This window comes from Rhincodon typus, chromosome 43, assembly GCF_021869965.1.
Source record: "Rhincodon typus isolate 14 chromosome 43, sRhiTyp1.1, whole genome shotgun sequence".
Taxonomy (NCBI): domain Eukaryota; kingdom Metazoa; phylum Chordata; class Chondrichthyes; order Orectolobiformes; family Rhincodontidae; genus Rhincodon; species Rhincodon typus.
In genome coordinates, this window is record NC_063374.1 from 585,871 (window position 1) to 605,756 (window position 19,886).

The window sequence follows — 19,886 nt, forward strand, 5'->3', positions numbered from 1 at the left end:
TGTGCTCTCATGTATCTGCGGTCCTTGTCCTTCTAGATGGAAGTGGGTCTAAGGAGACTTGGTGAATTTCTGCAGTGCATTGTGTAGATCATATACACTGCTGCTACTGAGTATTGGTAGAGCAAGTAAATATGGTTCCTATCAAACAGGTTATTTTGGCCTAGATGGTGTGAAGCGGAGTGTTGTTGAAGCTGTGCTCATGCAAGCCCAGTTGCGAGTATCGTGTCTGTACTTTTAAAAAAAAAAATTATTCATTTGTGTGATGCGGGCATTGCTTGCTGGCTGGCTCCCGAAAGAGCTACCCAGCTAGTACCATTCTCAAGTCCTATTTCTGTAATCCTCTACAGTTCACCGCTTTCAAATGTACATCTAGAGAATCATTAGCCACCATTTCCACCACCACCAGACACTCATTCTTCTCCCCTCCCTTGTCAGCCTTCCGCAAGGACTGTTCCCTTTGGGCACCCAGGTCCACTACTCCTTCACTCCCAACACCACTCTCACACCTCCCCGGCACCTTTCCCTGCAACCGCCCCTTTACTTCCTCCCTTCTCAATATCTGAGGGACCAAAAATATCTTCCACTGAGGCAGTGCTTTACCTGCACTTCACCCAATCTGGTCTAACAATGATTTTCTGAAGAAGGGTCCAGACCCAAAACGTCAGCTTACCTGCTCCTCTGATGCTGCTTGGCCTGCTGTGTTCATCCAGCTCTACACTTTGTTATCTCTTCATCTGATAGGAGATCACTTTAACATGAGCAGACAGTTGTGAGGAGTGACGGTAACCAACAACCTGTCCTGGACTGCCCAAGTAGATTCAACAGTCAAGAAGGCACAACAATGCCTCTTCTTCCTCAGGCGGCTGAGGAAATTTGGCATTTCCATAAGGGCCCTCAACAACTTCTATAGATGAACCATTGAAAGCACATTGTCCGAATGCATAATGGCCTGGTATGGCAGGTCTGCCCAGGACTGTAAGAAACTACAGAAGGTGGTGTGCACAGCCCAGACCATCAATGGAAGCCAACCTTCCATCCATGGACTCTATTTACACAGCTCATTGCCACAGAAAGGCTGCCAACATCATCAATGATCTATCGCACCCTGGCAATGATCTCCTACAACCTCTTCCGTCAGGTAGAAGATACAGAAGTCTGAACGCACGCACGAGCAGGTTCAGGAACAGCTTTTTCCTGGCTATTTAAAGACTGATGATTGGACTCTCTACCCTCAAATAATGATCGATCTTGCTAACACGATCTTGCCTAGTGCATGCCCTGTGCAATGTAACCTGTACCTCTGTCTAATCTTTTGATCTGTACATCCTTGCTTACTATGATCGGTCTGTACTGCTCGTAAACAAGGTTTTTCACTGTACTTCGGTACACGCGATAATAAATCAATCAGAAACTTCTGAAAAGCCACCACATTGACAATCAGTATTTACTGAAACTGAAACTGAAACAAAAAAAGTGAGTGATATATTTGCTTTCAGTTTTATCATTCTAATTGGGGTTATGCTTGAGATTTGTGCAGCTCCCTGAGTTTATTAATCCACTATCTCTTGAATTTTTGATTCTTCAATCTGCTTCACTACTTACTGTTCTATATTCTCAGCTCACACTGACAATCTTGCACTGGGGCAGAAGGTTCAGTATATCAATAGAGAACAAAACAGCCTCTCCTGCATGTGCGCACTACAGATCCATGATGTTGTAGTATCATTGAGTTGGAGTGGGGAATACATATGGTTCTGATCACCAAGGCCCATGCCTTCAGGATGCCAGGCTCAGACAGTACCAGCCATCTCTCAAGCGGTTGCCTCATACCTGAATATGCTCTCGACAAAAGTGTGGCAGGCACCCGACTCGGTGACAGAGTTCTAGTGCTTGTGATCCTATTCTTCTGGAGTGAGAGCTCAACTCCATGTGACCATTGTTTTGACAGCAAGGGTGCATTCCAGACAATGTAGTCCATCCCAGGTCATGACCCTGACCTCTCACACATGCGCTGGCCCACTGAAGGCACTATTGTCAATTTCAGAGCATATCCATGGGTGTTTAAAATTGTTTCATCCCAACACAAAGCACTGAACGTGCAGATAAGTCTGAAGAGATTTTAATTCTATTTCCTACCTGTACAATTCCCTACGATTTACTGCAATAATTTTAGCATTAATATTGTTTGAATAAAACTAGAGCAATGGACTATTATCATTGAACCATTGCCTTTTTGTATTTCTCTCCTGCTCCAACATTAATATTTCTCTGTATTGATTAAATTCACATCCCATTGAATCCCTTTAGCCACTATATTTCCAGTTGCAAATCATTTCATTCTAGTTTGAAGTAACGATATGAATAACATTTCAAACTAAAATAAAACTAAAATCAAAAATAAATCGCCACTTGATTTAATGTGGCCCTGGCTATGTCCATCCCAAATCAATTGCAAAGATTTGTAGCTCAGGTTGTGGGTGAAGTTGTTGACTTGCTTGCTGAGCTGACTTGTTTTCATTCAGATGTTTCATCAACATGCCAAGTAACATCATCAGTGAGGCTTCCGATGAAGTGATGTTGTTTTACTCCATTTGGAATTTATACTGTCCAATCCGTTATGGTGAGTTGGTTCTGGTTCTGATCTGTATGGGTTTGTATATGGGGTCTGATTCTATGAGTTTGTTGATTGCATTATGGGTTGAGAACCATGCCTCTAGGAATTCCTATGCGTGTCTATTTTTGCCTTGGGCTACTATGGCTCTGTTGTCCCAGTTAAACTGATCCTTGTGATCATTGTCATTAAAGACCCCATACCCACAACATGAAGAACCAACGTAGTTTACAAAAAACCATGCAACGATTGCCACAAACATTACATCGGACAGACAGGAAAGAAACTAGCCATCAGAATACATGAACATCAGCTAGCAGCAAAATGACACGACGAACTTTCCTTCATATCAGTACACTCGGAAAATGAAGCTCATCTGTTTAACTCAAAGCTCCTGCTGGGTTTCATGCTGCAGGGAAATGGTAAGCTATCAACAAATCTGATTGCTTTTTGGAAGGGTGACAAAATGAGTTTTTTTTGCTTTAATAGAAATAGGAATTATTATAATTGCTCAACACATCTAACAATATCTACGCAGAGGTCAGTGACTCTTTAATCCGAAACTGTGCACATTGTAGACCTGAACCATTGACTCTTGGCCTGATGAGAATTTCTAGAATTTTCTGTTTCTATATCAGATTTCCAGCATCTGTCATATTTTGCTGTTGACTATCTACAACGCTAGGTATTTGTAAATGTGGTCATTTTCAACATAAAATAAGAATATATTACCATTAAGGCAAAGTGCTCTGATGAAGAGTCATCCAGACTTGAAACATTGGCTTGATCTCTCTCCATGGATGCTGCCTGACCTGTTGTGATTTCCAGCATTTTTTGTTTTTGGTGTAATTTTTTTCAGTTGGGCAAGCCTTTTGCATGTTGCAAGCTGGATATGCATACAGAGAGGGCCAGGCTGAATGAAGCAGAGTTGGTTGCAAAATATGAACAACCATATTGTGTGTAAATGTCTGACAAAGTTGTGGTTGTAAAGTACATGAAAACTAAATCTGAGTTTTCACTGGGCTTTATGAACAGCGGAAGAGAGTAGACAAGGCAAGGTGCTTTGCTAAGTGCATATGAAACAGTTTGAAACCACTGTGACTCCACTGTAACAACGGTTTCCAATTCTGGAAACGAGAAGCATGTTGGGAAGTGATTGGGGTTATTGTGGCCCAGAAGCAGGCGAAGCACGAAGACCCATAATTTCTTTTCCTGGGTCTGGTTATAGTACAGAGGGAGGAATGTGGCCCTCTACTTTTGTTTTCTTCAGATAATTGCCCAATTCCCTTTTAAAAGCCTCGAGTGAATCTGACTCTACCATGTTGTTATGCAGTGCTGTGCAGATCCCACTGTCAGTGAAGCAATTTTTTTTCCTCATGTCAGCATCACTTCTTTTGTCAATTATTTTAAACTGGTTTCCTCTGGTTCATAATACTTCCACCAGCAAGAGCACTTTCTCCCTATTTTCACTGTCCCGATATCTCATGATCCTGAACACCTGTACTGAATCTTCTCTTAACTTCCTGTTCTCCATGGAGAAAAGTCCTGGTGTCTCCAATCTATCCACATAACTGAAGTTACTCATCAGCAGAACAATTTTTGAGAATGCCTTTATCTCCTCTTGAAAAGCGGTGCTTCAGTGAAATGTTAAAATTCAGGCCAAATCAATGTTTATACAGATTGTTCATAATTTTTTTATTTTTGTAGACCATGTCCCTCCCTTAAAACGCCAGAATCTCTCATGCTTGATTAACCATGTCATCAACCTGACCTTCAACAAAAAGAACTGTGGTATACACACACACACACAAGAAAGTATAGGGATTTAGTAACATCCAAGCTGGAAAATTATCATACCAAGAAGATGCCCTGTATGCTGGAAAATATTGACTCAGTCATTCAACCTGCTTATGCATCAGTGAGTCACAGTGGATGAGCTATTCACCTCTTTTGTGTAAGCATCAATTCACTCAGTTATTTAGAGACTGTGACTATGACTCCATCAGCAAGTTCACACAACATAGAGTATGTGTTGTGTGTGTGGTTTTATAATGAGGAAAGGTTGAGTATATTGAGCCTGTTCTGCAGATGATTCACTGGACTCAAACATTGAATCTGCTTCCTCTCTACAGATGCTGCCCCAGACATGCTGAGTTTCTCCAGCAATCTTTGTTTTTGGGCTCGTGTTCGTTGGACTTCAAAAGAATGAGAAGAGACCTTATTGAAACATATAAAATTCTTAGGGGCTTGACAGGATATAGAAAAATTGTTTCCCCTCGTGGCTGAGTCTAGAACCAGAGGCATAATCTCAAAGTACAGGGTTGCCCAGTTACAACAGAGACAAGGGGGAATTTCTTCCATTTGAAGAAAGAGAATATGTGGAATTCTTTGCCACAGAGGACTGCTGAGGCTGTGTCATTAAGTATATCCAATCCTGAGATAGATAGATTTTTAATCAGTATGGGAATTGTGGATTATGGGGAAAGGGCAGTGTTGAGAATCATCAGTTGAATCATGATTTCATTGAATGGCAGAGAAGACTCAATCGGCCAACTATCCTACTTCTGTTCCTTCCTCCTATGGTCTCACCCTGCCATATCTCTGTCATCTTCTCCAGCCCTAGAACCCTTTGAGGTGTCTGTGCTGCTCTAATTTGGATTTCTGGAGTATTCCAACTTTTAGTTACTTCATAATTGATGGTTGTGTCTGTATTCCTCAGCCTGAAGCTCTGGAATTACATTCCTCCACCTCACTACCTCAATTTCTATGCTTTAAAATAGTCTTGAAAACCTCCCTTTAGGCCCACCTTTTGGTCACCTGTCCTAATATCTCTTCGAGTCTCAATGTCACAGTTTGTCTTGCAACTTTCCAGTGAACTGCATGGAGATGGTTCACTCTGAGAAAGGTGCCATATAAATGGAGAACTCAAAACATTAACTGAAAACAATGAACACTGAAGATCACAGTGAGTCAGACAGCATCCAATGAGAGAGCAAGCCAACGTTTCGAGTCCAGATGACTCTTCAACGGAGCTGAAGTGAAGTCGGGAGGGGACAGCATTGATCCTGTAGTTGGGGAAGGGGTGAGGTGTGGCGATGGTGAGTGTAGAGTGCTGGTGGAGAAAAGATGTTGATAGCTCAGAATAAGGGATTGATGTACATTTGCCCATTTTCACTTCACTTCAGCTCTGATGAACAGTCACCTGGATTCCAAACTTGAGCTTGCTCTCTCTCCATGGATGCTGTTTGACCCGCTGTGATCTCCAGCGTGTGTTATTTTCAGTACAGATTTCAGTTTCTACAATAATTTGCTCCTACTCGAAGGTTAACTCCACTTTCCAGACATGCCGAGTTTCTCCAGCAATATCTGATTTTGTTTCAGATTGTCAGCTTGCACAGTTCTTTGTTTTAGGTTTGATTTCCCTAAAACTCGGCCTCCTATTTGCTGAGACCCTTTCGGGTTAACAGGGCTTTGCGGCCTGTACAAAATCGGACCCCGGACCTAAATCCCGGCGGTGCCTCGGTGCAGATATGGAACCAGGACTTTCTCGTTGTGGGTTTTGAGACCGGATCCCGAGATTGCAACTCACCATGTCCATCCAGGTCCAGGACCCGCAACCGCGCGTGTTACAGATCAACAATAGGAGCCGGTCATTAATGACTGAGGACTGGAAGACCAGGCATGAGCCGGTGGGTCCTCCAAATAAACGGTGCAAACAAGGGGGCGGGGCTGGAGGACTAAGATGGGGCGTTTGGTCCTCCAACCAATCGGAGTGAATGAGGGGGTGGGATTCCCCCGAACCCGGTTTCCAGGACGACTGGCCCCCACCCTGAAGTGAGGATCAGCTCAGGGCAGGGTGAATACTGATTAGGGGCTCAGTTGGAAATCAGATTTTTAACCAGGTTCTGGAAGATCCAAAACCTTTTTCATTGCTGCTGTTTCTGAAATAAACTTAGAGAGTACTACAAACACTCACTGCAGTGGAAAAGTTCCCTGTTTGTCCACACAGGCTGCACAAGCATTTTCCAGCACTTTCTGTTTTTATTCCAGATTCCCAACAGCTGCAGCCTTTTCCTGAAATAATACTGCTGTTTATCAGAGGGTAGGGAATATGCGGAATTTTCTATCACAGCGAGCTGTTGAGGTTAGGGCACTGAGTATATTCAAGGCTGAGATAGACATTTTTAATCAGCAAGGGTTACAGGGAAGAGCAGGAAGGTGGAGTAGACGATTATGAGATCGGCCATGATCTGTTTGAAAGAGGGAGTATACTCAGTGGGCTGAATGGCCTACTTGTGCTCCTATGTCATGCACCAACAATTGCCATAATGTCAAATAATTGTTAATTATTGAATTATATAAATCAGTGACCTGCCCCCTTCCACTGAATTAAAAACTCTGACATTTCTATTTCTCTTAAGTTGGCAGGATATAACCAGTAGACTGCCACAGGGATTGTTGCTGGGACCTCAACTATTTACAACTTTTCACCATGACTTGGATGCAGGGCCCAAATATATGGTTGCGAGATTTTCTGATGCCATGCTCTGGTCAAGAAAATAAGTTTTGAGGAGGATAGAAAGAGTCTGGAAAGGAGCAAGATTGTGTAGAAGGATTGTCACATGCAAAATTGAGAACTTGTCCACTTTGGCAGGGAGAATAGAAAAATAATAAAAGTATTTAAATAGAGATAGATTGCAGAATTCCGAGGTATGGAGGAATTTGAGTATCTTGGTATGAGTCAAAAAGATTCAGTACATGGATACAGCAAGTCATTGAGAAGACAAATAGAATGTTGTTGTTCATTGCAAAAGTAATGGAATAGAAAAATAGGGATCCAAGTCGTCAATTGGTTCTGTAAAGGTTGAGTATTGTGAAAAATAATGCATTTTGTTAAAGCTTTTTGTCTTGCAGTCATCAGGATAATTCATAAGAAATACCAATGTAAATTGAAAATATTCTTTTTATCCTTTTTTTTCCCCTTTGCTTCAACCTTTAGTTTTGGTCTACTACATGCACCAAAATATTCTTGAATTTTTAATATAACAATCCACATTCGGCTTTGAAAAAAACTGGAAAAGTTGCAACTAAATCTTTCTTGCTTTCTGTGGCAGTTTTCCAGTGCACTTTGTACTTGAACGAGTTAAAAACATTATAGCACCTTAGCATTAAAAGAATTACAACACTTAAAAAACATTTGGACAGGTACATGGATAGGAAAGTTTAGAGGGAAATGGGCCAAACGCAGGCAAATAGGACTAGGTCAGTTTAGGAAACCTGGTTGGCGTGGATGAATTGGGCCAAAGAGTCTGTTTCTTTGCCGTACGACTCTGTAACAGTTCAAGTCATCTTGTATTCTAAGGTTATAGATCCAATATACCAAAAGCAGTCTTTTTATACTGTAGGAGGAGGGAGCCAATTCATTGGCAATTGGACTCTGGTGGAGTTTACCATGGAGAATGCATCAATATTTTTGAGAAGATTTGAGAATGCATCAGTTAAATTTGACTGGCAGCTAATTGCCAAGTTTTGCTGAAGTTTTAATCTTCACATTTAACTGTTAGTCATCGTATAACTGGTGCATTTTCATGGCAGACCCTCTGCCAATCAAAAATGAATTCACCAACCAATCAGCACTCTCTGCTCGGTGTATAAAGCTTGCTCCCCCTTTGCATTTGATACTTTATGTAAATTGTCGCAATGAATGCTAGATAAAAAAATTGATTAGCAAAGTATGACATTTTCCTTGGAGACAGAAAAGCAGGATGTTCTGTTACAGTGGTACACAGCATCAGTCAGGTCACTTCAGGAATATTGTGTATAGTTTTGGTCTCCATATTTTAGAAAGAATGTAAATGCATTCATAGCAGTTCAAAGAAGGTTCACTCAAATGTAACCTGGAATGGGAGAGTTTATCTTATGAGCAAAGTTTGAGCAAAGTGATATCAATTGGAGTTCAGAAGAAAGAAAGGTAATCTTATTGACACTAATAAGATCCTGAGGGAACATGACTGGCAGAACGCTGAAAGGATTTTTGCCCTTGTGGGAAAGCCTCGGATAAGAAGGGCACAGTTAAAAGTAAAAAGTCTGTTATTTTAAGATAGAGATGAAGAAATATATTTTCTTTGGAAGGCTCAAGGGTCTTTGGAACATGCTGCCAGAGAGGTATTGAGGTGTCTCTGATTACTTTTGAGGCAGAGGAAGATAGATTCTTGATGAAATATTCAGTCATTGATTGTTGGCAGATGAGAAAGAGGATTGAAGCCACAGTTAGATTAGCCGTGAACTATTAAATGGTGGAGCAGGTTCGAGGGGCCAAATGGCCTGCTGATTTTGTTTTATTCGTTGGTAGGACTCGGGTGTTGCTGGCTGGGTCAACATTTACTGCCTGTCCCTCGTTGGCCTTGAAAAGGTGATGGTGAGCTGCTTTCTTGAATCGCTGCAGTTAGTGAGCAGAGCTAAGACCCATAATTCTGTTAGGGACAGAATTCCAGGATTTTGATGAAGGAAAGGCAATATGTTTCCAAACCAGGATGTGTGTGGCTTGGAGGGAAACTTGCAGGTGGTGTTTCCATATATCTGCTGTTATTGTCCTTCAGTTGGAAGTCGTCATGGGTTTGGAAAGTGCTGCTACTGAGTGTCAGTGATGGAGGGAGTGGATGTTTGTGACTGCTTTCTCCTGGATTCTGTCAAGCTTCTTGAGTGTTGTTGGAGCTGTCCTAAGCCTTAATCATAACTATTCATTATCCCATTTGTCTGATCAACCACTTTCTTCGACATCCCTGCCACATTCAGCGATTTGTGTTCAAGTATGTGCAGATAGCTCTGTTCCTTCCCCCCCCCCCCTCCCCAGGATTGTATGCATTCTTTCATCTTGCCTGTCCACACTCTACTAAAATATATTACTTCACACTCTCCACATTCAATTTCATCTGTTACATCTCAAACTATTCTATCAGCCTCAGTAATTTTCTGATGTGTTCCTCTAGTCAGTGGCCTGTAGAATGTACTGTAGTGTAAGAGAACCACAATTGTTCCTTCATTTAAACAAAACAGATTGTGTTCTTGATCTTTCTGGAACTCCCACTCTTTGGAACATGGTAATATTTCCTGAATCAATACTGTCACCTTCTAACTTTTCTTCTTGAACATGTATCTGGGAATTTTAGTGCTCAGTCCTGCCCTTTAAGCCAGGTTTCTGTTTTGTGAAAATATTTTTTAATGAAATGTGGCTGTTACGGCCAGTGTGTGTAGCAGCAAAACGGCACGACGAACTCTCCTTAATATCGGTACATTCAGACAATGAAGGCCACCAGTTTAACTGGGACAATGTAACGATAGTAGCCCAAGCCAAACATAGACACGCGTGGGAATTCCTAGAGGCATGGTTTTCCACCCAAAATACAATCAACAAACACATATAATTGGAGCCCATGTACAAACCTATACAGATCAAAACTGGAAATGACACAACTCACCATAATGGACCAAAATGGGGCGGCATGGTGGCTCTTGTTTTATTCTGAAATCTGGAATTTATAAGATGCCTCACTGACTGACTATGACTACAATTTTTGTGTTTCTTGAAGAAAATAGATTGTTTATGTACGCATACAAACATCACATGATTCGGCATGGTGGCTCAGTGATTAGCACTGTTGCCTCACAGCACCAGGGACCCGGGTTCGATTCCAGTCTCAGGCGACTGTCTGTGTGGAGTTTGCACATTCTCCCCATATCTGTGTGGGTTTCCTCCGGGTGCTCTGGTTTCCTCCCACAGTCCAAAGATGTGCAGGCTAGGTGGATTGGCCATGCTAAATTGCCCATAGTGTTCAGTGTGTAAATTAGGTGTGTTACAGGGGGATGGGTCTGGGTGGGATGCTCCAGGGGTCGGTGCGGACCTGTTGGGCCGAAGGGCCTGTTTCCACACTGTAGGGATTCTATGACTTCAATGAAAATAGTATAAATTCCAAACGGAGTAGAATAACACTGCTTCATCAGAGGCTCCACTGATGATGTCACCTAGCATGGTGACAAACGTCTGAACGAGAACAAGCCAACTCGGCGAGTAAGTCAACAACGTCACCCGCAACCCGAGCTACAGATCTTTGCCAAAACGTTGGACATTGGTCTGACCCTGAAGCAATATACCCACCTCGCTCAGAAGCTGCTCCAAAATCCTAGGAATCTAAAGCCCTCCATTGAATCCTTACATTGTGGAAACAGCCCATTTGGCCCATCGAGTCCGCACTGACCCTCTGAAAATCATCCCTCGCAGTCCCACCCCACTATCCTGTTTGTGTGACCCTGAATTACCCATGGCTAATCCACCGAGCTTGCACATCTTTAGACTGTGGGAGGAAACCGGTGCATCCAAAGGAAACCCATGCAGACATGGGGAGAAACGCCTCACAGACAGTTGCTCGAGGGTGGAATTGAACCTGGGTCCCTGGATGCAGTAGAACAAGCCACTGAGCCAGTGTGCAGGCCAAGTTGTACATTTATAAGCTATATCCTACATTTACTAACATGAAGCATTGAGAGTAATGAAATTTAAATATCTGATGCATTTGAAGGGGTTTTCTTAGTTTTTCCATCTCCTAATATTTAAAACTTTAAATGGTTTGATGCATGATCACTGCCTCCAATCTGGAGAAAGACTGCACATCCCCAGTAAGAAACTACAGGTCTCTGATTTGCAGATCTGATGTTTTACTGGGAACCAGTCCAGCTATCTTGGCTCAGTGGCAAGCAAAGCCTGTACTTGGATGAAACTTTAAGGTGCTAGTGACCATGGAGATAATGGTTGGCTTACTAACTTTACTCTCAGTCCAGCTTTGGGGCTGGAGAACTGAATCCAGCCAAAGTCAAGGGTGGGGAAGAAAATTAGTAAAAGAAATAAATGGTGGAGATGGTGTTGTGGGTTTGGATTTCAACCACGGAAGAAGGAAGAGTTTGTAGGATACACTTTCACAGCTTGGGGAAGTAAAAGGAAAATACTAGAGAAATGAGAATTTTGTTCTGTTTGTAAACTAGTTTTGCAAAGGATTTGCAGATTAGAAAGCCAAACTAATTATCTTGTTAAGATCTTGACAGTTGGTCAGTTCATCAGGAGCTGAATATCAGCCTCCTTTGAATCCAGAATCATAGAATCCCTACAGTGTGGAAACAGACCATTGGCACATCGAGTCCACACTGACCCTCTGAAAAGCATCCCACCCAGACCCACCCCCCTACCCTATCCCTGTAACTCTGCATTTTCCATGGCTAACCCACCTAGCTTGTACATCGATGGATGCTATGGGCAATTTAGCATGGCCAACGCCCCTAACCTGCGCATCTTTGGACTGTGGGAGGAAACCAGAGCACCAGAGGAAGACCATGCAGACATAGGGAGTTTGTGCAAACTCCACGCAGATAGTCACCCGAGGTTGGAATCAAACCCGGGTCCCTAGCATTGTGAGGCAGCAGTATTAACTATGGAGCCACCGTACTGCCCCAAGAAGAAAGGAGAAATCTTTGTCTGGTCAGATTTTAGGGGAAAGAAATTCAGGCAATGCCATGACTGGAAAATCATCAAGAGACACACACACACACACCCGAGTGAGAGCCTTCTAGTGAACTGACTGCAAACAGCTTTACCAGTTACACAGCCTAACAAAATATTTCACTCAATTAACAGTGGGGTGAAAACAAACGCATCTTGAGTTTGTGAGCCATCATTCAACTGACTATCTACCATACACAGATACAAGGACACCAGCACCATGCGGAAACCATGGAAATGTGATGACTGTGAAAAGGGATTCAGTTATCCATCCTGGCTGGAAATTTATCAATGTAGTCACATTGAGGACGGCACTACAGAGAAGCTGTGGAACTGTGAGGACGGTGGTAAAGGATTCAATTATCCACCTCAACTGGAAATTCATTGACGCATTCATGCTGGGGAGAAGCTATTCCCTTGCTCCATGTGAGGGAAGAGGTTCACTGGATCATCCCACCTGCTGACACACAAGCTCATTCACACAGAGGAGGAACCATTCAGCTGCACTTACTGCAGAAAGAGGTTCAGGTCTTCATCCAACCTCCGTGCACACCAGCAAATTCACATGGGGGAGAAGCCGTTCACCTGTTCCATGTGTGGAAAGGGATTCACTGGGTCATCCCACCTGCTGATGTACCAGCTCATTCACACCAAAGAGAAGCCATTTAGCTGTGGAAGGAGGTTCAGGTCTTCATCCAACCTCAGTGCAGACAAGCAAACTCACACCAAGAAGAGGCCAATTCACTTGTTCTGTGTGTGAGACAGAATTTGCTTAGTTACACAGCCTCCAATAACACCAGTGGGTTCACACTGGGGAGAAGCCATTCACTTGCTCTGTGTGTGGGAATGGATTTACAAAGACCTCCAACTTGGTGATACATCAACTAATTCACACTGGGGAGAGGCTATTCAGCTGCTCTGAATGCGGAAAGAGATTCACTCAGTCACAACATATGTTGAGACATCACAAGTTCATAAGTGACTGCAAGGGTTGGATTCTACTGTTATTCCATAGAATCCCTACAGTGTGGAAACAGGCCAGTCAGCCCTACAAGTCCACACCAACCCTCCAAAGAGCTCCCCACCAGACCCATCCCCAACCCATCTCTGTAACCCTGCATTTCCCATGGCTAACGCGCCTAACCTACACATCCCTGGACACTATGGGTAATTTAGCATGGCCAATCCACCTAACATCTATTAATAACATTACGGATTGATAGTCTGACAATATTTTGTTTGTTTCTGCCAAAGTTAACAACCCTTATAAATGAGTTTAATTTTCTGTCCGTAAATCATTGTCATGGAAAACCTGAATATTGTTAATTGCATTTTGTCTAAGCTTTCATCTTGCACTCATCTGAACATTTTGCAAGAACACCAATTTAAGAAAAGAAACAAACATTTATACTATATGAGAATGCTCAATGGGTGGCAAGTGGTCTTTCAGTGCTAAAAGTGTTGCATGGAGAATGTGCCAGTTAATAATAATCAACAGTTAACTACCAGTTTACAGCATGAACTTATTTACAATACATTTGTGAATGCTTACATCAGTCCTTGTGGGTTCTGCCTTCACTAAATTTGGTTGCTGCTGTGTCATAGTTGATTAAAAATCAATATTGATTGATGAAGATTTTATTGATGTGCCTAGAAAATACTTCACTGTTTTGATTCATGTTCCTTGCTAATTTACATTCACAGTGTAGCTGTGACAATATGTCATATGCAAGTCATAAGGATTGTCAGCAAACATTTATGAGCACTTGCTATTTGGAAAGATGTTAATCAGTGGACCCTTTCAAAAACTGAATTGTAGATTTCAATTAGATGAAAGTAGCCAAGACAATTGTGCATTTGATAGGGAGGTACTGTGCAAGTAAACGCTAGAACAGCCCATCAATGTGACAGTGGAAATCTACATGTTTGTATGATGAGATCAAGAGGATTCTTGGTCTTACCATTCCCAAAGATGTGATCCTGAAATCAAGAGCTGGCGAAGTACTCACCAACACAATTAAAAGCATAGTTCCAAAATGGCAGAAGAGTAGGATGCTTCAGCCAGAGATCATCCGCTCTGTCTGTTTCTTGTTCTTTTGTGTTCTCTTTCCTCTTCCATGCTTTTGTTTCTGTCTTCTTCTCAGCGATGTCCTGAACTCCCGGCCTCAGCATGGACTCTTTCTCCTGGCACACTGTGGCAGTCCTCCAGCCCAGCGAGGCAATTTTGGCGACATGGTGGTCTCTCGGCCTGGCACAGAAGTCTTTCATCCCAGCATGACCTCAGCATGGACTTCCAATTTAGAGGTGATTCCATAGCGGTCTTCCGGCCTCAAGAGCCTCAAGTTGAAGCCCTGCGTGGTCTGGAATCAAGGCCTGGTGTGAACTGGAGGCTAGGTGCCAGCATGGACTGAATTGTAAAGACTGTTGTTCTGAACTTTTTATTTCCCTATTTTCTAATTTATTCTTACTATCTAAAATGCTGGACTTTTTATTTCTTTAGTTTTCTAATTATTTCTTAAGTACAGGTTCGTACAAAGAATCTAAAGCTAGCTACCTTCTACCTAAGATGGCGCCTTAAGTGGTGTCTTTTGACGTATGCATTTGAGTACATGTGACAATAAAGCTAATTAAATTCAATTAAATCAACGTTCTGCTATGTTGGAGACCGCTCTGGTCTGTACTCTGTAAGACCATACCCTCTGCCTCCATTTGACATACAAACATATAAGTTAAGAGCAAGAGTCACCATTCAGCTCCATGAACCTTTTCTACCCTTCAATAAGATCATGACTGATCTGATTCTGGTTGGAACTCTGCATTTGTACCGACACCTTTAATAATCTTTAATTCTCTTTTTAGTCAAGAATCTAACTACCCCTGCCTTATTTATAGTTTCTGTCCCTGCTTCCATCACTCTCTGGGGAAGAGAGTTCCAAAGACTGTCAATCTTTAGAGAGAAAAAAACTCTCTCTATCTGGAATAGGTGACTCCTTATTTTTAAATGGTGTCCCCTAGTTCTACTCCTTACCACAAGTGGGAACATCATTTCAGCATTAACCAACCACCTGTCATTCTTCTAAATTACAATGGATACAAGCCTAACCTTTCCTCATAAGTTAACCACCCCTCCCTGACTGTCCCCATCCAAGTAATCAGCCGAGTGAATGACTGAAAATGAATAAATGAAAATTTGGAAAATCAACATCAGGAAAGAAGCTGGAGCAGAGCAAGTTTTCTCATTTTGTCAAAGTTTCAAATTCTTGTTAAAAAAATTATCAATAACTTATAGCTCATTCAGAATTTCAACCCAGATCCTCTGGCTAGTTGAGATTGTCAACTCAAAGTGAGAATCTTAACCCTACAGACCAATGAGGAACTGAGCAGACCTTCCATACATAACCAATGTGAAATAATTTTATGTGTGTCTGGACTTGACAAGTGGAGACATGAAACCGAGTCAGTGACATCGCCTTTGCTAAGGTTGTGCCAAGTTCCAAAGAGACAGTCAAGGAGTTGTGTGGAAGTTAACATATGTAGTCAGCAGCTTACTCACCGTGAACTCAACAGGAAAATCTCTGCAATAGTTCTCATTGAAAAGAGGGTTTTCTTTATCTCATTTTATTGTCTGTTTCTCATGTGTTTCTATTTCCTTCTGTATTCCGGCTCAGTTTCCACGATCTAAACATGGCCAGGATATTTTTGGAGATGAAGTTTCTTTATATGTTTCCAATGGCAACTGGTTGTAAATACATTGAGAACCATTTCATTGACCTTGAGGCTAGGTCCCAGCATGGAAGAGTTGGAAGGACCATTGTTCTCAACTTTTTGTTCCTGTATTTTCTAAATTATCCCTTGATCTCCAATGCTGGACTTTTTATTTCTTTATTTTTATGATTTTCTTTCCTAAGAACTTGTATTGAAGAATCTGTACCAGGTACTTTGCAACAAAGATGGCATCGTAAGTGGCGAATTGTAAACTTTCACCTACTCATTTGAGTACATGACAGTAAAGGTAATTCAATTAAATTCAGTTGTGTTTTCTTTACATTCTAATTTACTCCATAACCTCGGTGAGAAAGTTCCAACTCCCAAAATCTACACAAGACATCTATCATCCCTTCTAGTTGGGTCGGCCAAGCTGCATTCCAGTCTGCAGGTCCACTATCTCCACTTCTGCCAATCCATCTAGTACTGGCCTGTATATCAAGGAGGATGGTGCACTGAACATTAGACAGCTAAACAATAGTGGTGAAGATGTCAAGTATGCATGCAGATCAGATAGTACTTAAATTATGGCTTTAGGTGGCTCATGCCTGCTTGCTGCTTCTGCAGAAAGCTGTGCTCTGAATAACCATTTCCAATGCGGGAGAGGACCAAGGACAATCCAATTTCTCTTCAATGAAACATTTCTGATTAAACTTTTATTTTCCTCAGCTAATTCTAATCATTCTTTTTATATAACACTACAAAATCCTCATAATATAATCCACAATGTGTTTTCTTTCTTCAAGACAAGTAAGCAACTTTTCAATGAAATTGTTATTAGAAAATTATTTTCTATTCAAAGGTATTTGTTATAGTTTGCATTAATTATTTCTCATTTATCACTTGGTCATTTATATAAACAATTTGGATAAGAATATAGAAGGCATGGTTATCTGGTAAGCGGATAACACCAAAATTAGTGGTATAGTCGACTGAGAAGAAGGTTATCTGGAAGTAAAACGGGATCAATGGGGCCAATGGGCTGAGGAATGGCAGATGGAGTTTAATTCAGATAAATGTGAGGTGTTGCATTTTGCTAAGACAAACCAGGGCAGGACTTTCACAATTAATGGTAGAGTCCTGGAGAGTGTTGTCGAACAGAGAGACATAGGGGTGCAAATACTAGTTCCTTGAAAGTGGTATCACAGGTAGATGGGGTGGTAAAGTAGGTGTTTGGCACGCTTGCCTTCACCAGTCAGAGCAGTGAGTATAGGAGTTGGGACGTCTTGTTATAACTCTACAAGACATTGGTAAGGCCACATTTGGAGTACTGCATACAATTCTGGTTGCCCTGCTATAGGAAGGACGTTATTAAACTGGAAAGGATACAAAAAAAAAGGTTTACAAGGATGTTTCTGAGACTGAAAGGTTTGAGGTATAAGAAAAGGCTGGATAGGCTGAGGCTTTTTTTCCACTGGAGTGCAGGAGGCTGAGGGATGACCTTATAGAGGTTTATAAAATTACAAGGGGCATAGATAAGGTAAATAGTGAGGTTTTCTCCCCAGGGTAGGGGAGTCCAAAACTCGAGGGCATAGGTTTAAAGTGAGAGGGGAAAGATTTACAAGGGACCTGAGGGGCAACTTTTTCACACAGATAAATATATGGAATGAGCTGCTAGAGGAAGTGGTTGAGGTGGATACAATTACAACATTTAAAAGACATTTGAACAGATACAAGGATAAGAAAGGTTTTGAGGGATATGTGCCAAACACAGGTAAATGGGACTTCAGTTTAGGAAACTTGGTCGGCATGAACGAGTTGGGCTATAGGGCCTGTTTCTGTGCTGCATGACTCAATGACTCTATCTCTTCAAGCAGTGAAATACAAAGGTGGACATTCCTTATATCAGTGCACATTTTCCATGAATCCTCCTAAAGTACAAGAATGATCTCACTTACTGTCACTTTGTCATTTTCATAACAATTAATCTGTGTCCTAAATCCATATACTCGCCTGTGGCCCATATCCTTTCATCCCTTTGCTTGACAAAAATTTATCTGTCTCAGTTTTAAAATTAACAACTGATGCAGCATCCATTTGTGAAAGAGTTCCAAAGATCTGCCACCTCTGTGTATACAAGTGCTTCCTAAGAGCTCTCCTGAATGGTCAGGCCCCAATTGTCATTCTGTACCCCCTGTTCTATAATCCCCAACCAGTAGAAGTAGTTTATCTACCCTGCCTTTTCCTGTTAATATCTTGAATACCTTCTAAATTCTGGAGAAAACAGGCCTAATTTGTTTAACCTCTCCTCATAACCCCTGAAGTCGATATCATTCTTGTCAGCCTATGCTGTACTCCCTCGAAGTCCAATATATCCTTTCTAAGGTGTAGTGCCCCATTCTGCTCAGAGTACTTGAAGTGGATCTAACCAGAATTTTGTATAATTGCAGCATAATGTCTGCATTCTTGTACTCCAGTCTTCTAGATATAAAGACCAACATTCCCCATTGGTTTTCTTGATTATTCTGTGATTATGCTTATGCGGATGGCAAATATTGTAGGTTAACTGAGACCTTGCGGGGAGACAGTCAGTCTGACAGGGAGAAGTAAGAATTTGAACTAGATATTGGACTGTGTTTTCTGGGAGAACGTTTCTGGCTGTGATGGCATGAAGACTTGAAAGCTTCCTGTCTAATCTTCCATTATCTACTATTGGAAATTCAGTGAATAGAAATTGACATAAGTATCACTGACATCTTGAAAACTACTTAGGTAATTGGCCAGTTTTGTGATTTTCTTTTATTTGTCCTTTATCTCTGTTTGTTTGTCTGTCTGTCTTTTGTGTGAATGGGGCTGAAAACAAAAGCGATTAGGTTTAAATCATAAGTTTAAATCTAAAGTGTTTTGTTTAAGCTATAGACCCAGTGATTAGAATTGATTAATTGCAGATTCTGAGATTGGTTTTTCAAAAATCTGGTTAGGAATTTTTGGGGTGAATTTTGACACTCTTGGAAAACCTTCATTTTACTGTGTTGCAAATTGAGGTAGAAAGCCTAATTTAGTTTGGCTGTCTTTCTCTGTGTCATAACAATTAATATGCAGGTACAGCAAGCGAAGTAATTAGGAAAGCTCATTGAATGCCACTGTTTCTTGCAAGGAGACTTGAACAGAAAAGTAATGAGATAATGCTTCTGTTGTACAGGGAATTTGACAGATGAGATCTGAAATACAATGTGCCTAATTGGTCTCCTTATTTAATTAAAGATGAAAAGTCATTGGAAACACTTCAGAGAAAGTTCAGCAGACTAATAACTGAAATAGGCAAGTTGCCTAAGAAGGAAAGGTTGGACAGGCTGGACTTGTATTTTCTGGAGCTCAGAACAGCAAGAGGTGACTGGATTGAAACATGTAAGATCCTGAAGGGTCTTGACAGGATGGATATGGAGACAATGTTTCCTCTTGTGGGGCAATCTAAAACAAGGTCTGTTTAAAAATGAAGGGCCACCCATTTAAGAGAGAGATAAGGAGGGATATTTTCTTCTGGAGGGTTTTAGGAATTTACTGAAGATCATAAGATATACAAGCAGAAGTTGGCCACTCATCACATTGACTCTGCTCTGCCATTTAACAAGATCATGGCTGAACTGATAATCCTCAACTCCAAATTCCTGTCTTTTCCCCAGTACATAATACTCAATGTATTCCTATGGAGACTGTTTCAATGTCTTGTTTATGATCGGGGATTCACGCATTCATTCCAATGCTTGAATATCTGAGTTTATAAATGAGTGTCAAAATCATATATTGTTCCTGCTGTGGAGCTGGAGAAATATAGCAGGCCAGGTCGCATCTGATGCTGCCTGGCCTGCTGTGTTCCTCCAGTTCCACTGTGCTTTCTCTGATTCCAGCATCGGCAATTCTTACTATCTCTATTGTTGTTCCTGCAGTCCGCTTTTCCATCAATTTCCTTCTTTCTGGTGGTTAATGGAAAGTCCATGCAGAAAGCTTTTAATATACTTTGTT

The 19,886-nt window shown here is 41.5% G+C and overlaps 1 protein-coding gene across 1 annotated transcript in view; it reads right to left on the minus strand.

The window, feature by feature from the left end:
- LOC109925925 (zinc finger protein 721-like) overlaps positions 1–19,886 on the minus strand; it is a gene marked incomplete at its 5' end in the record, with an annotated part of 45,067 nt that overhangs the window by 2,974 nt on the left and 22,207 nt on the right. The window lies entirely within an intron of this gene.